This window comes from Arachis hypogaea, chromosome 7 (assembly GCF_003086295.3).
Source record: "Arachis hypogaea cultivar Tifrunner chromosome 7, arahy.Tifrunner.gnm2.J5K5, whole genome shotgun sequence".
Taxonomy (NCBI): Eukaryota; Viridiplantae; Streptophyta; class Magnoliopsida; order Fabales; family Fabaceae; genus Arachis; species Arachis hypogaea.
This window is the reverse complement of record NC_092042.1, coordinates 24,379,792-24,397,487: the sequence shown is the minus strand read 5'-3', so window position 1 is coordinate 24,397,487 and position 17,696 is coordinate 24,379,792. Positions and strand designations below refer to the sequence as shown.

At 38.8% G+C, this 17,696-nt stretch overlaps 2 non-coding genes across 2 annotated transcripts; one reads left to right on the top strand and one right to left on the bottom strand.

The window, feature by feature from the left end:
* The first annotated feature begins 1,460 nt into the window (after positions 1-1,460).
* Positions 1,461-1,568, top strand: LOC112704268 (small nucleolar RNA R71). Its single transcript, XR_003154903.1, has one exon. It is a non-coding gene; the product is annotated as a small nucleolar RNA R71 (small nucleolar RNA).
* Positions 1,569-11,230: 9,662 nt separating this feature from the next.
* Positions 11,231-11,334, bottom strand: LOC112704561 (small nucleolar RNA R71). The gene has a single exon (XR_003155180.1). It is a non-coding gene; the product is annotated as a small nucleolar RNA R71 (small nucleolar RNA).
* Between the last annotated feature and the right edge of the window lie 6,362 nt (positions 11,335-17,696).

Sequence of the window (17,696 nt, the reverse complement as noted above, 5' to 3'; positions counted from 1 at the left end):
TTGAATGATCAATTCTCCTCTATCAACATCAATCACAACCTTTGCTGTGGCTAGGAAGAGTCTGCCAAGGATGATGGATTCATCCATGCACTTCCCAGTCTCTAGGACTATGAAATCAGCAGGGATGTAATGGTCTTCAACCTTTACCAGAACATCCTCTACAAGTCCATAAGCTTGTTTCTTTGAATTGTCTTCCATCTCTAGCGAGATTCTTGCAGCTTGTACCTCAAAGATCCCTAGCTTCTCCATTACAGAGAGAGGCATGAGGTTTATACTTGACCCTAGGTCACACAAGGCCTTCTTGAAGGTCATGGTGCCTATGGCACAAGGTATTGAGAACTTCTCAGGGTCTTGTCTCTTTTGAGGTAATTTCTGCCTAGACAAGTCATCCAGTTCTTTGGTGAGCAAAGGGGGTTCATCCTCCCAAGTCTTATTACCAAATAACTTGTCATTTAGCTTCATGATTGCTCGAAGGTACTTGGAAACTTGCTCCTCAGTGACATATTCGTCCTCTTCAGAGGAAGAATACTCATCAGAGCTCATGAATGGCAAAAGTAAATCCAATGGAATCTCTATGGTCTCATTATGAGCCTCAGATTCCCATGGTTCCTCATTAGGGAACTTATTGGAGGGCAATGGACGTCCATTGAGGTCTTCCTCAGTGGCAATCACTGCCTTTTCCTCCTCTCCAAATTCGGCCATGTTGATGACCTTGCAATCTCCTTTTGGATTTTCTTCTGTATTGCTTGGGAGAGTACTAAGAGGGAGTTCAGTAACTTTCTTACTCAGCTGTCCCACTTGTGCCTCCAAATCCCTAATGGAGGACCTTGTTTCAGTTATGAAACTTTGAGTGGTTTTGATTATATCAGAGACCATGGTTGCTAAGTCAGAGTGGCTCTGCTTAGAATTCTCTGTCTGTTGCTGAGAAGATGATGGAAAAGGCTTGCCATTGCTAAATCTGTTTCTTCCACCATTATTGTTGTTGAAACCTTGTTGAGGTCTCTGTTGATCCTTCCATGAGAGATTTGGATTATTTCTCCATGAAGAATTATAGGTGTTTCCATAGGGTTCTCCTATGTAATTCACCTCTTCCATTGAAGGATTATCAGGATCATAAGCTTCTTCTTCAGATGAAGCATCCTTAGTACTGCCTGGTGCATTTTGCATTCCAGACAGACTTTGAGAAATCAAATTGACTTGCTGAGTCAATATTTTATTCTGAGCCAATATGGCATTCAGAGTATCAATCTCAAGAACTCCTTTCTTCTATTCGTCCCATTGTTCACAGGATTCCTTTCAGAAGTGTACATGAATTGGTTATTTGTAACCATTTCAATGAGCTCTTGAGCTTTTGCAGGCGTCTTCTTCAGATGAAGAGATCCTCCAGCAGAGCTATCCAATGACATCTTGGACAGTTCAGATAGACCATCATAGAAAATACCTATGATGCTCCATTCAGAAAGCATGTCAGAGGGACACTTTTTGATCAATTGTTTGTATCTTTCCCAAGCTTCATAGAGGGATTCACCTTCCTTCTGTCTGAAGGTTTGGACATCCACTCTAAGCTTACTCAATTTTTGAGGTGGAAAGAACTTTGCCAAGAAGGCATTGACTAGCTTTTCCCAAGAGTTCAAGCTTTCTTTAGGTTGTGAGTCCAACCATATCCTAGCTCTGTCTCTTACAGCAAAAGGGAATAGCATAAGTCTGTAGACCTCAGGGTCAACTCCATTGGTCTTGATAGTGTCACACATTTGTAAGAATTCAGCTAAAAACTGATGAGGATCTTCCAATGGAAGTCCATGGAACTTGCAATTCTGTTGTATTAGAGAAACTAATTGAGGCTTAAGCTCAAAGTTGTTTGCTCCAATGGCAGGGATAGAGATGCTTCTCCCATAGAAGTCGGGAGTAGGTGCAGTAAAGTCACCCAGCACCTTCCTTGCATTGTTGGCATTGTTGTTATTTTCGGCTGCCATGGGTTCTTCTTCTTTGAAGATTTCTGTTTGGTCCTCTACAGAGAGTTGTGCTTTAGCTTCTCTTAGCTTTCGCTTCAAGGTCCTTTCAGGTTCAGGGTCAGCCTCAACAAGAATGCTTTTGTCTTTGTTCCCGCTCATATGAAAGAGAAGAGAACAAGAAAATATGGATTCCTCTATGTCACAGTATAGAGACTCCTTGAAGTGTCAGAGAAAAAGAAAAATAGAAGGAAGAGATAGAAAATTTGAACTTATCAAGGAAAGATAGAGTTCGGATTGTGCATTGAGGGGTAGTGTTAGTCCATAAATAGGAGGATGTGAGAAGAGGGAAGAAATTTTCGAAAATAAATTAAAAAGATTTTAAAAACATTTTGAAAAATACTAATTGATTGTCGAAAACTAAGAGTGGAAAAGAAATCAAGTGATTTTTGGAAAAGATTTTGAAATTAGAAATAAAAAAGATATGATTGAAAACTATTTTGAAAAATATGTGATTAAGAAGATATGATTGACAATTTTGGTTTTAAAAAGATGTGATTGAGAAGATATGATTTGAAAAACAATTTAAAAAGATTTGATTTTGAAAATTAATGACTTGGCTAACAAGAAAAGATATGATTCAGACATTAAACCTTTCTCAACAGAAAAGGCAACATACTTGAATTGTTGAATCAAATCATTAATTGTTAGCAAGTATCTTTGAAAAAGAAGGAAATTGATTTTGAAAATATATGATTGAAAAGATATGATTTGAAAAAGATTTGATTTTGAAAAATGTTGAAAACTAAAAAAAAATTGGCATTAAAAACAAAATCTTTCCCCTTGTGCCATCCTGGCGTTAAACGCCCAGAATGGTATACATTCTGGCGTTTAACGCCCAAATTGCTAGCCTTTTGGGCGTTAAACGCCCAGCCAGGCACCCTGGCTGGTGTTTAAACGCCAGTTTTTCTTCCTCACTGGGCGTTTTGAACGCCCAGCCTTTTTTGTGTAATTCCTCTGCTGAATGTTCTGAATCTTCAATTCCCTGTATTATTGACTTGAAAAGACACAAATTAAAATTTTTTTTTTGGATTTTTAATAATGAGACTAAGATCAAATAAACAATGCATGTAAGACACCAAACTTAACAGTTTGTATACTATTGACACTAACAAAATGAGAATGCATATGAGAAACAACAAAACACTCAAGACAAGCGAATTTACAGATCAGAGTAAGGAAATCATCAAGAACAACTTGAAGATCAATGAAGACACATGAATGAATTCAAAAAATGCAAGAAGAACAGAAATATGCAATTGACACCAAACTTAAAATGAGACACTAGACTCAACAAGAAACATACAATATTTTTGGTTTTATGATTTTGTAATTTTTTTTGGATTTTTTTCGAAAATTAAGTGGAAAAGAAAATAAAGATATCAAAATTCTTAATGAGAATTCCAGGAATCATGCAATGTTAGTCTAAAGCTTTAGTCTAAAGGAATTAGACATGGCTAGCCAAGCTTCAGCAGGACATTACATTCAAGAGCTAAATTGATGAGAATCAATCAGCTTTGGTGATGATAAGAACATCACCTTGAAACACTAGAATTCATTCTTAAGAATTCTGAAAAATACCTAATCTAAGCAACAAGATGAACCGTCAGTTGTCCAAACTCATAACAATCCCCGACAAGGGCGCCAAAAACTTGGTGCACGAAATTGTGATCTCTACTTTTCACAACTCAAACAGTCCCCGGTAATGGATCCAAAGACTTGGTGCTCAATACCATGGTCTAAACATAATTTCATAACTTCACACAACTAACCAGCAAGTGCACTGGGTCGTCCAAGTAATAAACCTTACGCGAGTAAGGGTCGATCCCACGTAGATTGTTGGTATGAAGCAAGCTATGGTCACCTTGTAAATCTCAGTCAGGCAGATTCAAATGGTTATAGATGATTTATGAATAAAACATAAAATAAGGATAGAGATACTTATGTAATTCATTGGTGAGAATTTCAGATAAGCATATGGAGATGCTTTGTCCCTTCCGTCTCTCTGCTTTCCTACTATCTTCATCCAATCCTTCTTACTCCTTTCCATGGCAAGCTGTATGTTGGGCATCACCGTTGTCAGTGGCTACAATCCCGTCCTCTCAGTGAAAATGTTCATCATGTTCTTGGGTGCGAATGAATATCTTAGAACAAGAATAAGTTGAATTGAATAGAAGAGCAATAGTAATTGCATTAATACTCGAGGTACAGCAGAGCTCCACACCTCAATCTATGGTGTGTAGAAACTCCACCATTGAAAATACATAAGAACAAGGTCTAGGCATGGCCGTGAGGCCAGCCCCCAATGATCTAAGAACTAGATGTCCAAAGATGATCCTAAGATCTAAAGTGATCAAAAGATCCAAAGATTGAAAGATGAAAATACAATAGCAAAATGTCCTATTTGTAGAGAACTAGTAGCTTAGGGTTTACAAAGATGAGTAAATGACATAAAAATCCACTTCCGGGCCCACTTGGTGTGTGCTTGGGCTGAGCATTGAAGCATTTTCGTGTAGAGACTTTTCTTGGAGTTAAAGGCCAGCTTTTGTGCCAGTTTGGGCGTTTAACTCCCATTCTTGTGCCAGTTCCGGCGTTTAACGCCAGGCAGTTTTGAGCTGATTTGGAACGCCGGTTTGGGCCATCAAATCTCGGGCAAAATATGGACTATTATACATTGCTAGAAAGCCCAGGATGTCTACTTTCCAACGCAATTGAGAGCGCACCAATTGGGCTTCTGTAGCTCCAAAAAAGCCATTTCGAGTGCAGGGAGGTCAGAATCCAACAGCATCTGCAGTCCTTTTCAGCCTCTGAATCAGATTTTTGCTCAGGTCCCTCAATTTCAGCCAGAAAATACCTGAAATTACAGAAAAACACACAAACTCATAGTAAAGTCCAGAAAAGTGAATTTTAACTAAAAACTAATAAAAATATAATAAAAACTAACTGAAACATACTAAAAACATACTAAAAACAATGCCAAAAAGCGTATAAATTATCCGCTCATCAGTCTTCTTTTCATAGAGTATGCTTTTTAGACAGGCCATATAAGAAGGCTTCTTCTCTAATACCTCAGCAAAAGGATTATTGACTTGTAACTTCTTGAAGACTGCCAAGAATTGAGCAAGTTGCTCATCCTTGGTCTCTTCTTGCACGTTCAGAATGTTTTATACTTCAGGCTCCTTCATCATTACTGGGGCGTGTACTACTGCACTCCCAGTCTCTTCTTGAGCCCTTTTCTCCTTCAAATCCTCAGTAACACTCTCCTCTTTAGGAACGACCTCCTTGTCCATGGTGAAGACTTTGCACTCCTCCCTTGAATTTACCTCTGTGTTGCTTGGAAGAGTGCTGGGAGGTCTCTCGGGTATCCTGCTGCTCAACTGACTCCCTTGTATTTTCAAGTTCTGAATTGAAGACCGAGGCTCTTGATAAAACTGTGAGTGGCCCTTGAAAGATCATAGACTATTGTGGCTAAGTCAGAGAGGCTATGTTTGGATGTCTCCATCTGCTGCTGAGAGGGTTGGAACTGCCTGTTGTTGAACCTATTTTGATTGGTTCCACCCGGATTATTGTTGAAGCCCTGTTGAGGCCTCTGCTGCTCCCTCCACCCAAAGTTAGGGTGATTCTTCCATTCCTGATTGAAAGTATTTACATATGGATCATTATTGGAATTTCTAGAGGAATTTTCCATGTAATTTACTTTCTCTATGGTGGGATGAGAAATGTCACACACGTCCCCTTGAGTGTAGCTCCCAGTCATGCTATATGATGCATCTTGAGCGCTGACAGCTGAAACCTGCATCACGGTCAAGTGCTGAGAAATCATGCTTATCTGTTGGGACATGAGCTTGTTTTGAGCCAAGATGGCCTTCAACGTGTCCACCTCCATGACTCCTCTCTTTTGAGAGATCCTAGTGTTTACATGGTTTCTCTCGGAAGTGTACATGTATTGGTTGTTGGCAACCATCTCAATAAGCTCATTTGCCTCCTCAGGCATCTTCTTCATGCGTAAAGATCCACCTGCAGAGTGATCTAATGACATCTTGGCCATCTCAGAAAGACCATCATAAAAGATCTGCAGCCTGGTTCAATCTGAAACCATGTCAAAGGAGAATCTCTTGATCATTTGCTTATATCTCTCCCATGCCTTATAGAGGGACTCTCCCTATTTTTGTCTGAAGGTTTGGACATCCACTATCAGCTTACTCAGCTTCTGGTGTGGAAAGAATTTGGTCAAAAATCCAGTGACCACCTTGTCCCATGTGTCTAGACTCTCCTTGGACTGAGAATCTAGCCACAACGTTGCTCTGTCTCTTACAGTAAAAGAAAAAAGCACGAGCTTGTAAACTTCAGGGTTCACTCCATTTGTTTTAACAGTATCATAGATCTGCAGAAATTCAGATATGAATTTGTTGGAGTCTTCCTGTGGGAGTCCATAAAACTGACAATTTTGCTGCACCAGAGTGACTAGTTGAGGCTTAAGCTCGAAATTATTGGCACCAATGGCAGGTACAGATATATTGCACCCATAGAAGTCAAGTGAGGGTGCAGTGTATGATCCAAGCACCTTCCTTGTTTGCTCTTCAGCGTTCGGATTCCCTCCATTAGCTGCCATAGTGGTTTCTTCAACTTCCTTCTCAAAGGATTCCTTAAGATTTTCTTTAGCTTTGTAAGCTTTAGCTTATTACAAATGCCGCCTCAAGGTTCTTTCAGGTTCAGAATCAAACTCGAAAAGGAGTTCTTTATCCCTGTTCTTGCTCATAAACAACAAGAAACAAAGAAAAAGTGGGAGTCTCTATGTTAGAGTATAAAAAACTCCCTGTGAGGTATCCTAAAAGAAAGAAAGAAAATAAAATAAAGTAAGCAATTAACCAAAAAAATTCGAAAACAAAGATGAACAAATAACCTAAAAAGATTTTCGAAAATAAATTAAAATAAAATAGAGAAAAAAATTCAAAAATTTTCAAAAAGAAGAAACCAAACCCTAAAGGGACACCAAACTTAAAATCAAAAACTGAAAGAAAATAACTGAAGCAGAGAAAATTCAAAAATAAGGAAAAATAAATAAATATGAGAAATTCAAAAATTAAAAGAAAGGTAATTAAAGAAAAATAATTAAGATAAAAATAAAAAATTAGGAAAAATAAATAAGATAGAAATCGAAATTAAAAAGAGAAACAAATGAAAAAACTAATAAAAATACCTAATCTAAGCAACAAGACAACCGGTAGTTGTAAATCACGAACAATCCTCGACAACGGTGCCAAAAACTTGGTGCTCAAAATTAGAACTCGTACAACTTAACCGACAAGTGCACCGGATCATCCAAGTAATACCTCAGGTGAGTGAGGGTCAATCCCACAAGGATTGTCGAACTGAGTGATGAGCGGATAATTTATACGCTTTTTGGCATTGTTTTTAGGTAGTTTTTAGTAAGTTTGAGCTACTTTTAGGGATGTTTTCATTAGTTTTCATGTTAAATTCACATTTCTGGACTTTACTATGAGTTTGTGTGTTTTTCTGTGATTTCAGGTAATTTCTGGCTGAAATTGAGGGACTTGAGCAAAACTCTGAAAAAGGCTGACAAAAGGACTGCTGATGTTGTTGGAATCTGACCTTCCTGCACTCGAAATGGATTTTCTGGAGCTACAAAACTCCAAATGGCGCGCTCTCAACGGCGTTGGAAAGTAGACATCCAGAGCTTTCCAGCAATATATAATAGTTTATACTTTATTCGGAAATTGACGACGTAACCTGGCGTTGAACGTCAAGTACATGCTGCTGTCTGGAGTTAAACGCCAGAAAAACGTCATGATCCGGAGTTGAACGCCCAAAACACGTCATAACTCGGAGTTCAACTCCAAGAGAAGCCTCAACTCGTGAATTAATCAAGCTCAGCCCAAACAAACACCAAGTGGGCCCCGGAAGTGGATTTATGCATCAATTACTTACTCATGTAAACCCTAGGAGCTAGTTTATTATAAATAGAACATTTAACTATTGTATTAGAGAGTCTTTGATCATTCGGTCTTGTGACCACATGAGGGCTGGCCATTCGGCCATGCCTGAACCTTTTACTTATGTATTTTCAACAGTGGAGTTTCTGCACACCATAGATTAAGGGTGTGGAGCTCTGCTGTACCTCAAGTTTTAATACAATCACTATTACTTTTCATTCCATTCTCTCTTATTCTTATTCCAAGATATACGTTACACTTAACTTTGATGAATGTGATGATCCGTGACACTCATCATCATTCTCACTTATGAACGCGCGTGATTGACAACCACTTCCGTTCTACCTTAGGCCGGACACATATCTCTTAGATTCCCCAACAGAATCTTCGTGGTATAAGCTAGATAGATGGAGGCATTCATGAGGATCCGGAAAGTCTCACCTTGTCTGTGGTATTCCGAGTAGGATCCTGGGAATCCGGAAAGTCTCACCTTGTCTGTGGTATTCCGAGTAGGATTCCGGTATTGAATGACTGTGACGAGCTTCAAACTCCTGAAGGCTGGGCGTTAGTGACAGACGCAAAAGAATCAATGGATTCTATTCCAACCTGATTGAGAACCGACAGATGATTAGCCGTGCTGTGACAGAGCATAGGAACGTTTTCACTGAGAGGACGGGATGTAGCCATCAACCATGGGTGATGCCTCCAGACGATTAGCCGTGCAGTGACAGCGCATAGGATCATTTTTCTGAGAGGATTGAAAGTAGCCACCGCTGATGGTGAAGCCCTACATACAGCTTGCCATGGAAAGGAATAAGAAGGATTGAAGGAAGAGCGAGTAGTGAAGTAGAGATTCAAGAGGAGCTCAGCATCTCCACACACTTATCTGAAATTCCCACTATTGATTTACATAAGTACTTCTATCCCTTTTATTTTCTTTTTATTATTAATTCTTTGAAATCCATAAACCAATTTTAATCCGCCTAACTGAGATTTACAAGGTGACCATAGCTTGCTTCATACCAACAATCTCTGTGGGATCGACCCCTTACTCGCGTAAGGTTTATTACTTGGACGACCCAGTGCACTTGCTGGTTAGTTGAACGGAGTTGTGTCCACTCGTGCCAATTTCAAATTCCATAATTTTACAAGGAGTGCAACTTAAAGAATAAGGATCACAATTTCGTCCACCAAGTTTTTGGCGCCGTTGCCGTGGATTGTTCGAGTATGGACAACTGACGGTTCATCTTGTTGCTCAGATTAGGTAATTTTCTTTTTAAAAATCTTTTTCAAAATTTTTCTTTTCTTTTTCGTTTTTCTAACCATGTTTTTCGAAAAAATTAAAATAAAAATACAAAAAAATTAGAAAATCATAAAAATCAAAAATATTTTGTGGTTCTTGTTTGAATCTTGTGTTAATTTTTAAGTTTGGTGTCAATTGCATGCTTTTAAAATTTTTCTTGCATTTTTCGAAAATCTCATGCATTCATAGTGTTCTTCATGATCTTCAAGTTGTTCTTGACAAGTCTTCTTGTTTGATCTTGATGATTTCTTGTTTTGTGTTGTTTGTTTTTTTTCATGTGCACTTTTGCATTCATATTTTCCATGCATTAAAGATTTCTAAGTTTGGTGTCTTGCATGTTTTCTTTGCATCAAAATTTTTTTCAAAATTATGTTCTTGATGTTCATCATGATCTTCAAAGTGTTCTTGGTGTTTATCTTGACATTCATAGCATTCTTGCATGCATCTTGTGTTTTGATCCAAAATTTTCATGTTTTGGGTCATTTTTGTGTTTTTCATTAAAAATTCAAAAATCAAAAAAATATCTTTTCCTTATTTTCCTCCAAATTTTCGAAATTTTGGGTTGACTTGGTCAAAAATTTTTAAAAATTAGTTGTTTCTTACAAGTCAAGTCAAAATTTCAATTTTTAAAAATCTTATCTTTTCAAAATCTTTTTCAAAAATTATATCTTTTTCAATTTTTTCTATTTTTTTCGAAAATTTCAAAAATCTTTTTCAAAATCTTTTTCTTATCTTTATATCAAATTTTCGAAAATTAGCTAACAATTAATGTGATTGGTTCAAAAATTTGAAGTTTGTTACTTTCTTGTTAAGAAAGGTTCAATCTTTAAGTTCTAGAATCTTATCTTTTAGTTTCTTGTTAGTTAAGTAACTTTAAAAATTAAATCTTTTTCAAAAATATCTTTTTCTTAAAAATCTTTTTATCTTTTATCTTATCTTTTTCAAAAATTTTATCTTTTTCAAAATTTGATTTCAAAATATCTTATCTAAACTTCTTATCTTCTTATCTTTTTCAAATTTGATTTCAAATCTTTTTCAATCAACTAACTAACTTTTGTTTGTTTCCTATCTTTTTCAAAACCACCTAACTACTTTTCCCTCTCTAATTTTCGAAAATATCTCATCTCTTTTTCAAAAAATTCTTTTTGTTTTAAATTTTAATTTTAATTTCATCTTATCTTTAATTTTCGAAAATTACTAACCTCTTTTTCAAAAATTATTTTCGAAATTTCTCTTCTCTTCTCTTATTCTATTTAATTAATTAATTACTAACACTTCTCTTCACCTCTCTTCATCTAAAAATCCGAACATCATATATCCCTTGTGTTTGGATTCTTCTACCCTTTTCTTCTTCTACTAACATAAAGGAATCTCTATACTGTGACATAGAGGATTCCTCTTTCTTTTCTTGTTTTCTTCTCTTTCATATGAGCAGGAACAGGGAAAAAGGCACTCTTGTTGAAATTGATCCAGAACCTGAAAGGACTCTGAAGAGAAAATTAAGAGAAGCTAAATTACAACAATCCATAATTAACCTTTCAGAAATTTTCGAACAAGAGAAGGAGATGGCAGCCAAAAATAATAATAATAATGCAAGGAGAATGCTTAGTGACTTCACAAAGCCAACGTCCAAGTTTGATGGAAGAAGCATCTCCATTCCTGCCATTGGAGCCAATAACTTTGAGCTTAAGCCTCAACTAGTTGCTTTAATGCAACAAAACTGCAAGTTTTATGGACTTCCATCTGAAGATCCTTATCAGTTTTTAACTGAGTTCTTGCAGATCTGTGAGACTGTCAAGATGAATGGAGTTGATCCTGAAGTCTACAGACTCATGTTTTTCCCTTTTGCTGTAAGAGACAGAGCTAGAATATGGTTGGATTCACAACCTAAGGATAGCCTGGACTCTTGGGATAAGCTGGTCACTGCCTTCTTAGATAAATTCTTTCCTCCTCAAAAGCTGAGCAAGCTGAGAGTGGATGTTCAAACCTTCAAACAAAAAGATGGTGAATCCCTCTATGAAGCTTGGGAAAGATACAAGCAATTGACCAAAAGATGTCCATCTGACATGTTTTCAGAATGGACCCTATTAGATATATTCTATTATGGTCTCTCTGAATTTTCGAAAATGTCATTGGATCATTCTGCAGGTGGATCTATTCACCTGAAGAAAACGCCTGAAGAGGCTCAAGAACTCATTGACATGGTTGCAAACAACCAGTTCATGTATACCTCTGAGAGGAATTCTGTGAATAATGGGGTACCTCAGAAGAAAGGAGTTCTTGAAATTGATGCTCTGAATGCCATATTGGCTCAGAACAAAATGTTGACTCAACAGGTCAACATGATCTCTCAAAATCTGAATGGATTGCAACATGCATCCAACAGTACTAGAGAGGCAGCTTCTGAAGAAGCTTATGATCCTGAGAACCCTGCCATGGCAGAGGTTAATTACATGGGTGAACCATATGGAAACACCTATAACCCATCATGGAGAAATCATCCAAATTTCTCCTGGAAGGATCAACAAAAGCCTCAGCAAGGCTTTAACAATGGTGGACGCAATAGGCTGAGCAATAGCAAGCCATATCCATCATCTTCTCAGCAACAGACAGAGAATTATGAACAAAACACTTCTAATTTAGCTAATATAGTCTCTGATCTGTCAAAGGCCACTTTCAGTTTCATGAATGAAACAAGATCCTCCATCAGAAATCTGGAGGCACAAGTGGGCTAGCTGAGTAAGAAAGTTATTGAAACTCCTCCCAGTATTCTCCCAAGCAATACAGAAGAGAATCCAAAAGGAGAGTGCAAGGCCATTGATGTGATCAATGTGACCGAATGCACAAGGGAGGAGGAGGACGAAAATCCTAGTGAGGAAGACCTCCTGGGACGTCCCTCAAGCAAGAAGGAGTTTTCTATTAAGGATCCAAAGGAATCTGAGGCTCATATAGAGACCATAGAGATTCCATTAAATCTCCTTCTGCCATTCATGAGCTCTGAAGATTATTCATCCTCTGAAGAGGATGAAGATGTAACTGGAGAGCAAGTTGCTCAATATTTAGGAGCTATCATGAAGCTGAATGCCAAGTTGTTTGGTAATGAGACTTGGGAAAGTGAACCTCCCTTGCTCATTAGTGAACTGGATACCTGGATTCAGAAAACTTTACCTCAAAAGAAACAAGATCCTGGCAAGTTCTTAATACCCTGTACCATAGGAACCATGAGCTTTGAAAAAGCTCTATGTGATCTGGGGTCAGGGATAAATCTTATGCCACTCTCTATAATGGAGAAGCTAGGGATCATTGAGGTACAACCTGCCTTGTTCTCATTACAATTGGCAGATAAGTCATTAAGACAAGCTTATGGAATAGTAGAGGACGTGTTAGTAAAGGTTGAAGGCCTTTACATCCCTGCTGATTTCATAATCTTAGACACTAGGAAGGAAGAGGATGATTGCATCATCCTTGGAAGACCTTTCCTAGCCACAGCAGGAGCTGTGATAGATGTCAACAGAGGTGAGTTAGTCCTTCAATTGAATGGGGACTACCTTGTGTTTAAGGCACATGGCCATCCCTCTGTGACAAAAGAGAGTAAGCATGAAGAGCTTCTCTCAGTTCAGAGTCAAGAAGAGCCCACACAGTCAAACTCTAAGTTTGGTGTTGTGAGGCCACAACCAAACTCTAAGTTTGGTGTTAAGATCCCATATCCAAACTCTAAGTTTGGTGTGGATAACTATACAACATTGACCTGATCACCTTGTGGCTCCATGAGAGCCACTGTCAAGCTATTGACACTAAAGAAGCGCTTGTTGGGAAGCAACCCAATTTTAATTATCTAATTTTTATTTTGTGTTTTATTAGGTACATGATCATGAGGAGTCATGAAAAAAATCAAAAAAATTAAAAACAGAGTCAAAAACAGAAGAAAAAAATTTTTCACCCTGGAGGACGCACAGGCTGGCGTTCAACGCCAGAACAGAGCACCATTCTGGCGCTGAACGCCAGAAACAAGCAACATCCTGGCGCTGAATGCCAGGAATGTGCCCAGAGAAGAAAAACTGGCGCTGAATGCCAGTAACAAGCATGAAACTGGCGTTCAACGCCAGAAACATGCTTTACATGGGCGTTGAACGCCCAGAATGTGCACCCATGGGCGTTTAAACGCCAGAATGGTGCACGAAGGCATTTTACATGCCTATTTGGTGCAGGGATGGAATTCCTTGACACCTCAGGATCTGTGGACCCCACAGGATCACCTCAATATCTGTGGACCCCACAGGATCCCCACCTACCATATTCCCACCTTACCTTTTAATCCAAATCACACTCTCCTAATCCTAATCTCATTTCACTCTTTCCCATGTCACAAATCCCAACACTTCTCACCAATCACCTCAATTCATCTTCCCAATTACCCCATTCACCATTCACATCAACCCACTCTTCCCCATAAACCCCACCTACCTTCATAAAATTCAAATTCAATTTCCCACCCATTCCCACCCAAAATGGCCGAACATGCACCCTCCCTTCTCTCTATAAATACCCTTCCATTCTTCTTCATTTTCACACAACACAAACCAATCTTCTCCCACATAGCCGAACCTACTTCTCTCCCTCTCTACCATATTCTCTTCTTCTTCTTCTTCTCTTCTTTTCTTTCTTGCTCGAGGGCGAGCAATATTTTAAGTTTGGTGTGGTAAAAGCATAAGCTTTTTGTTTTTCCATTACCATCAATGGCACCTAAGGCCGGAGTATCCTCTAGAAAAGGGAAAGGGAAGATAAAAGCTTCCACCTCCGAGTCATGGGAGATGGAAAGATTCATCTCCAAGAGCCATCAAGACCACTTCTATGATGTTGTGACAAAGAAGAAGGTGATCCCCGAGGTCCCTTTCAAGCTCAAAAAGAATGAGTATCCGGAGATCCGACATGAGATCCAAAGAAGAGGTTGGGAAGTCCTAACCAACCCCATGCAACAAGTCGGAATCCTAATGGTTCAAGAGTTCTATGCCAATGCATGGATTACTAGGAACCATGATCAAAGTATGAACCCGAGTCCAAAGAATTATCTCACAATGGTTCGAGGAAAATACTTAGATTTTAGTCCAGAAAATGTGAGGTTGGCGTTTCACTTGCCTATGATGCAAGGAGATGAACGCCCCTACACTAGAAGGGTCAACTTTAATCAAAGGTTGGACCAAGTCCTAATGGATATATGTGTGGAAGGAGCCCAATGGAGAATAGACTCCAAAGGCAAGCCAGTTCAACTAAGAAGACTGGATCTCAAGCCTGTGGCTAGAGGATGGTTGGAGTTCATCCAAAGATCCATCATTCCTACTAGCAACCGATCTGAAGTTACTGTGGATTGGGCCATCATGATTCACAGCATCATGATTGGAGAGGAAGTGGAAGTTCATGAGGTCATCTCCAATGAACTCTACAAAATAGCCGACAAGCCCTCACCCGTGGCACGGCTAGCCTTCCCTCACCTTATTTGCCATCTATGTTACTCAGCTGGAGTTATCATAGAAGGAGACACCTCCATTGAAGAGGATAAGCCCATCACCAAGAAGAAGATGGAGCAAGCAAGAGAGATCTCTCACGGTTCTCAAGAGATGCATGAGGAAGCTCATCATCAACAAATCCCTGAGATGCCTCAAGGGATGCACTTTCCTCCCAACAACTATTGGGAGCAAATCAACACCTCCTTAGAAGATTTGAGCCACAATGTGGAACAATTAAGGGTGGAACATCATGAGCACTCCATCATTCTCCAAAAAATAAGAGAAGACCAAAGAGCAATGAGGGAGGAGCAACAAAGGCAAGGAAGGGACATAGAAGAGCTTAAGGACATTGTTGGTCCTTCAAGAAGAAAATGCCACTAAAGGTGGATTCATTCCTTGTTCTTTATTTCTTTCTGTTTTCGTTTTTTTTTATGTTGTGTTTATCTATGTTTTGTGTCTTTACTTCATGATCATTAGTATGTAACCATGCCTTAAAGCTATGAATAAAATCCATTAATTCCTTCACCTCTCTTAAATGAAAAATGTTTTAATTCAAAAGAACAAGAAGTACATGAATTTCGAATTTATCATTGAAATTAAGTTAATTATATTGATGTGGTGACAATACTTTTTGTTTTCTGAATGAATGCTTGAACAGTGCATATGTCTTTTGATCTTGTTGTTTATGAGTGTTAAAATTGTTGGCTCTTGAAAGAATGATGAACAAAGAGAAATGTTATTGATGATCTGAAAAATCATGAAATTGATTCTTGAAGCAAGAAAAAGCAGTGAAAAAGGAAGCTTGCGAAAAAAAAAAGTGGCGAAAAAAATTAGAAAGAAAAAGAAAAAGTAAGCAGAAAAATCCAATAGCCCTTAAAACCAAAAGGCAAGGGTAAAAAAGGATCCAAGGCTTTGAGCATCAATGGATAGGAGGGCCCAAGGAAATAAAATCCAGGCCTAAGCGGCTAAATCAAGCTGTCCCTAACCATGTGCTTGTGTCATGAAGGTCCAAGTGAAAAGCTTGAGACTTAGTGGTTAAAGTCGTGATCCAAAGCAAAAGAGTGTGCTTAAGAGCTCTGGACACCACTAACTGGGGACTCTAGCAAAACTAAGTCACAATCTGAAAAGGTTCACCCAGTTATGTGTCTGTGGCATTTATGTATCCGGTGGTAATACTGGAAAACAAAGTGCTTAGGGCCACAGCCAAGACTCATAAGTAGCTGTGTTCAAGAATCAACATGCTTAACTAGGAAAGTCAATAACACTATCCCAAATTCTAAGTTCCTAAGAGACGTCAATCACTCTAAACTACAAAGGAAAAAGTGAGATGCCAAAACTATTCAGAAGCAAAAAGCTACAAGTCCCGCTCATCTAATTAAATTAATATTCATTGATATTTTGAAATTTATAGTATATTCTCTTCTTTTTATCCTAATTGATTTTTAGTTGCTTGGGGACAAGCAACAATTTAAGTTTGGTGTTGTGATGAGCGGATAATTTATACGCTTTTTGGCATTGTTTTTAGGTAGTTTTTAGTAAGTTTGAGCTACTTTTAGGGATGTTTTCATTAGTTTTCATGTTAAATTCACATTTCTGGACTTTACTATGAGTTTGTGTGTTTTTCTGTGATTTCAGGTAATTTCTGGCTGAAATTGAGGGACTTGAGCAAAACTCTAAAAAAGGCTGACAAAAGGACTGCTGATGCTGTTGGAATCTCACCTCCCTGCACTCGAAATGAATTTTCTGGAGCTACAAAACTCCAAATGGCGCGCTCTCAACGGCGTTGGAAAGTAGACATCCAGAGCTTTCCAGCAATATATAATAGTCCATACTTTATTCGGAAATTGACGACGTAACCTGGCGTTGAACGCCAAGTACATGCTGCTGTCTGGAGTTAAACGCCAGAAAAACGTCATGATCCGGAGTTGAACGCCCAAAACACGTCATAACTCGGAGTTCAACTCCAAGAGAAGCCTCAGCTCGTGAATTAATCAAGCTCAGCCCAAACATACACCAAGTGGGCCCCGGAAGTGGATTTATGCATCAATTACTTACTCATGTAAACCCTAGGAGCTAGTTTATTATAAATAGAACATTTAACTATTGTATTAGAGAGTCTTTGATCATTCGGTCTTGTGACCACATGAGGGCTGGCCATTTAGCCATGCCTGAACCTTTTACTTATGTATTTTCAACAGTGGAGTTTCTGCACACCATAGATTAAGGGTGTAGAGCTCTGTTGTACCTCAAGTTTCAATACAATCACTATTACTTTTCATTCCATTCTCTCTTATTCTTATTCCAAGATATACGTTACACTTAACTTTGATGAATGTGATGATCCGTGACACTCATCATCATTCTCACTTATGAACGCGCGTGATTGACAACCACTTCCGTTCTACCTTAGGCCGGACGCATATCTCTTAGATTCCCCAACAGAATCTTCGTGGTATAAGCTAGATAGATGGCGGCATTCATGAGGATCCGGAAAGTCTCACCTTGTCTGTGGTATTCTGAGTAGGATCCTGGGAATCCGGAAAGTCTCACCTTGTCTGTGGTATTCCGAGTAGGATTCTGGTATTTAATGACTGTGACGAGCTTCAAACTCCTGAAGGCTGGGCGTTAGTGACAGACGCAAAAGAATCAATGGATTCTATTCCAACCTGATTGAGAACCGACAGATGATTAGCCGTGCTGTGACAGAGCATAGGAACGTTTTCACTGAGAGGACGGGATGTAGCCATCAACCATGGGTGATGCCTCCAGACGATTAGCCGTGCAGTGACAGCGCATAGGATCATTTTCCCGAGAGGATTGAAAGTAGCCACCGCTGATGGTGAAGCCCTACATACAGCTTGCCATGGAAAGGAATAAGAAGGATTGAAGGAAGAGCGAGTAGTGAAGTAGAGATTCAAGAGGAGCT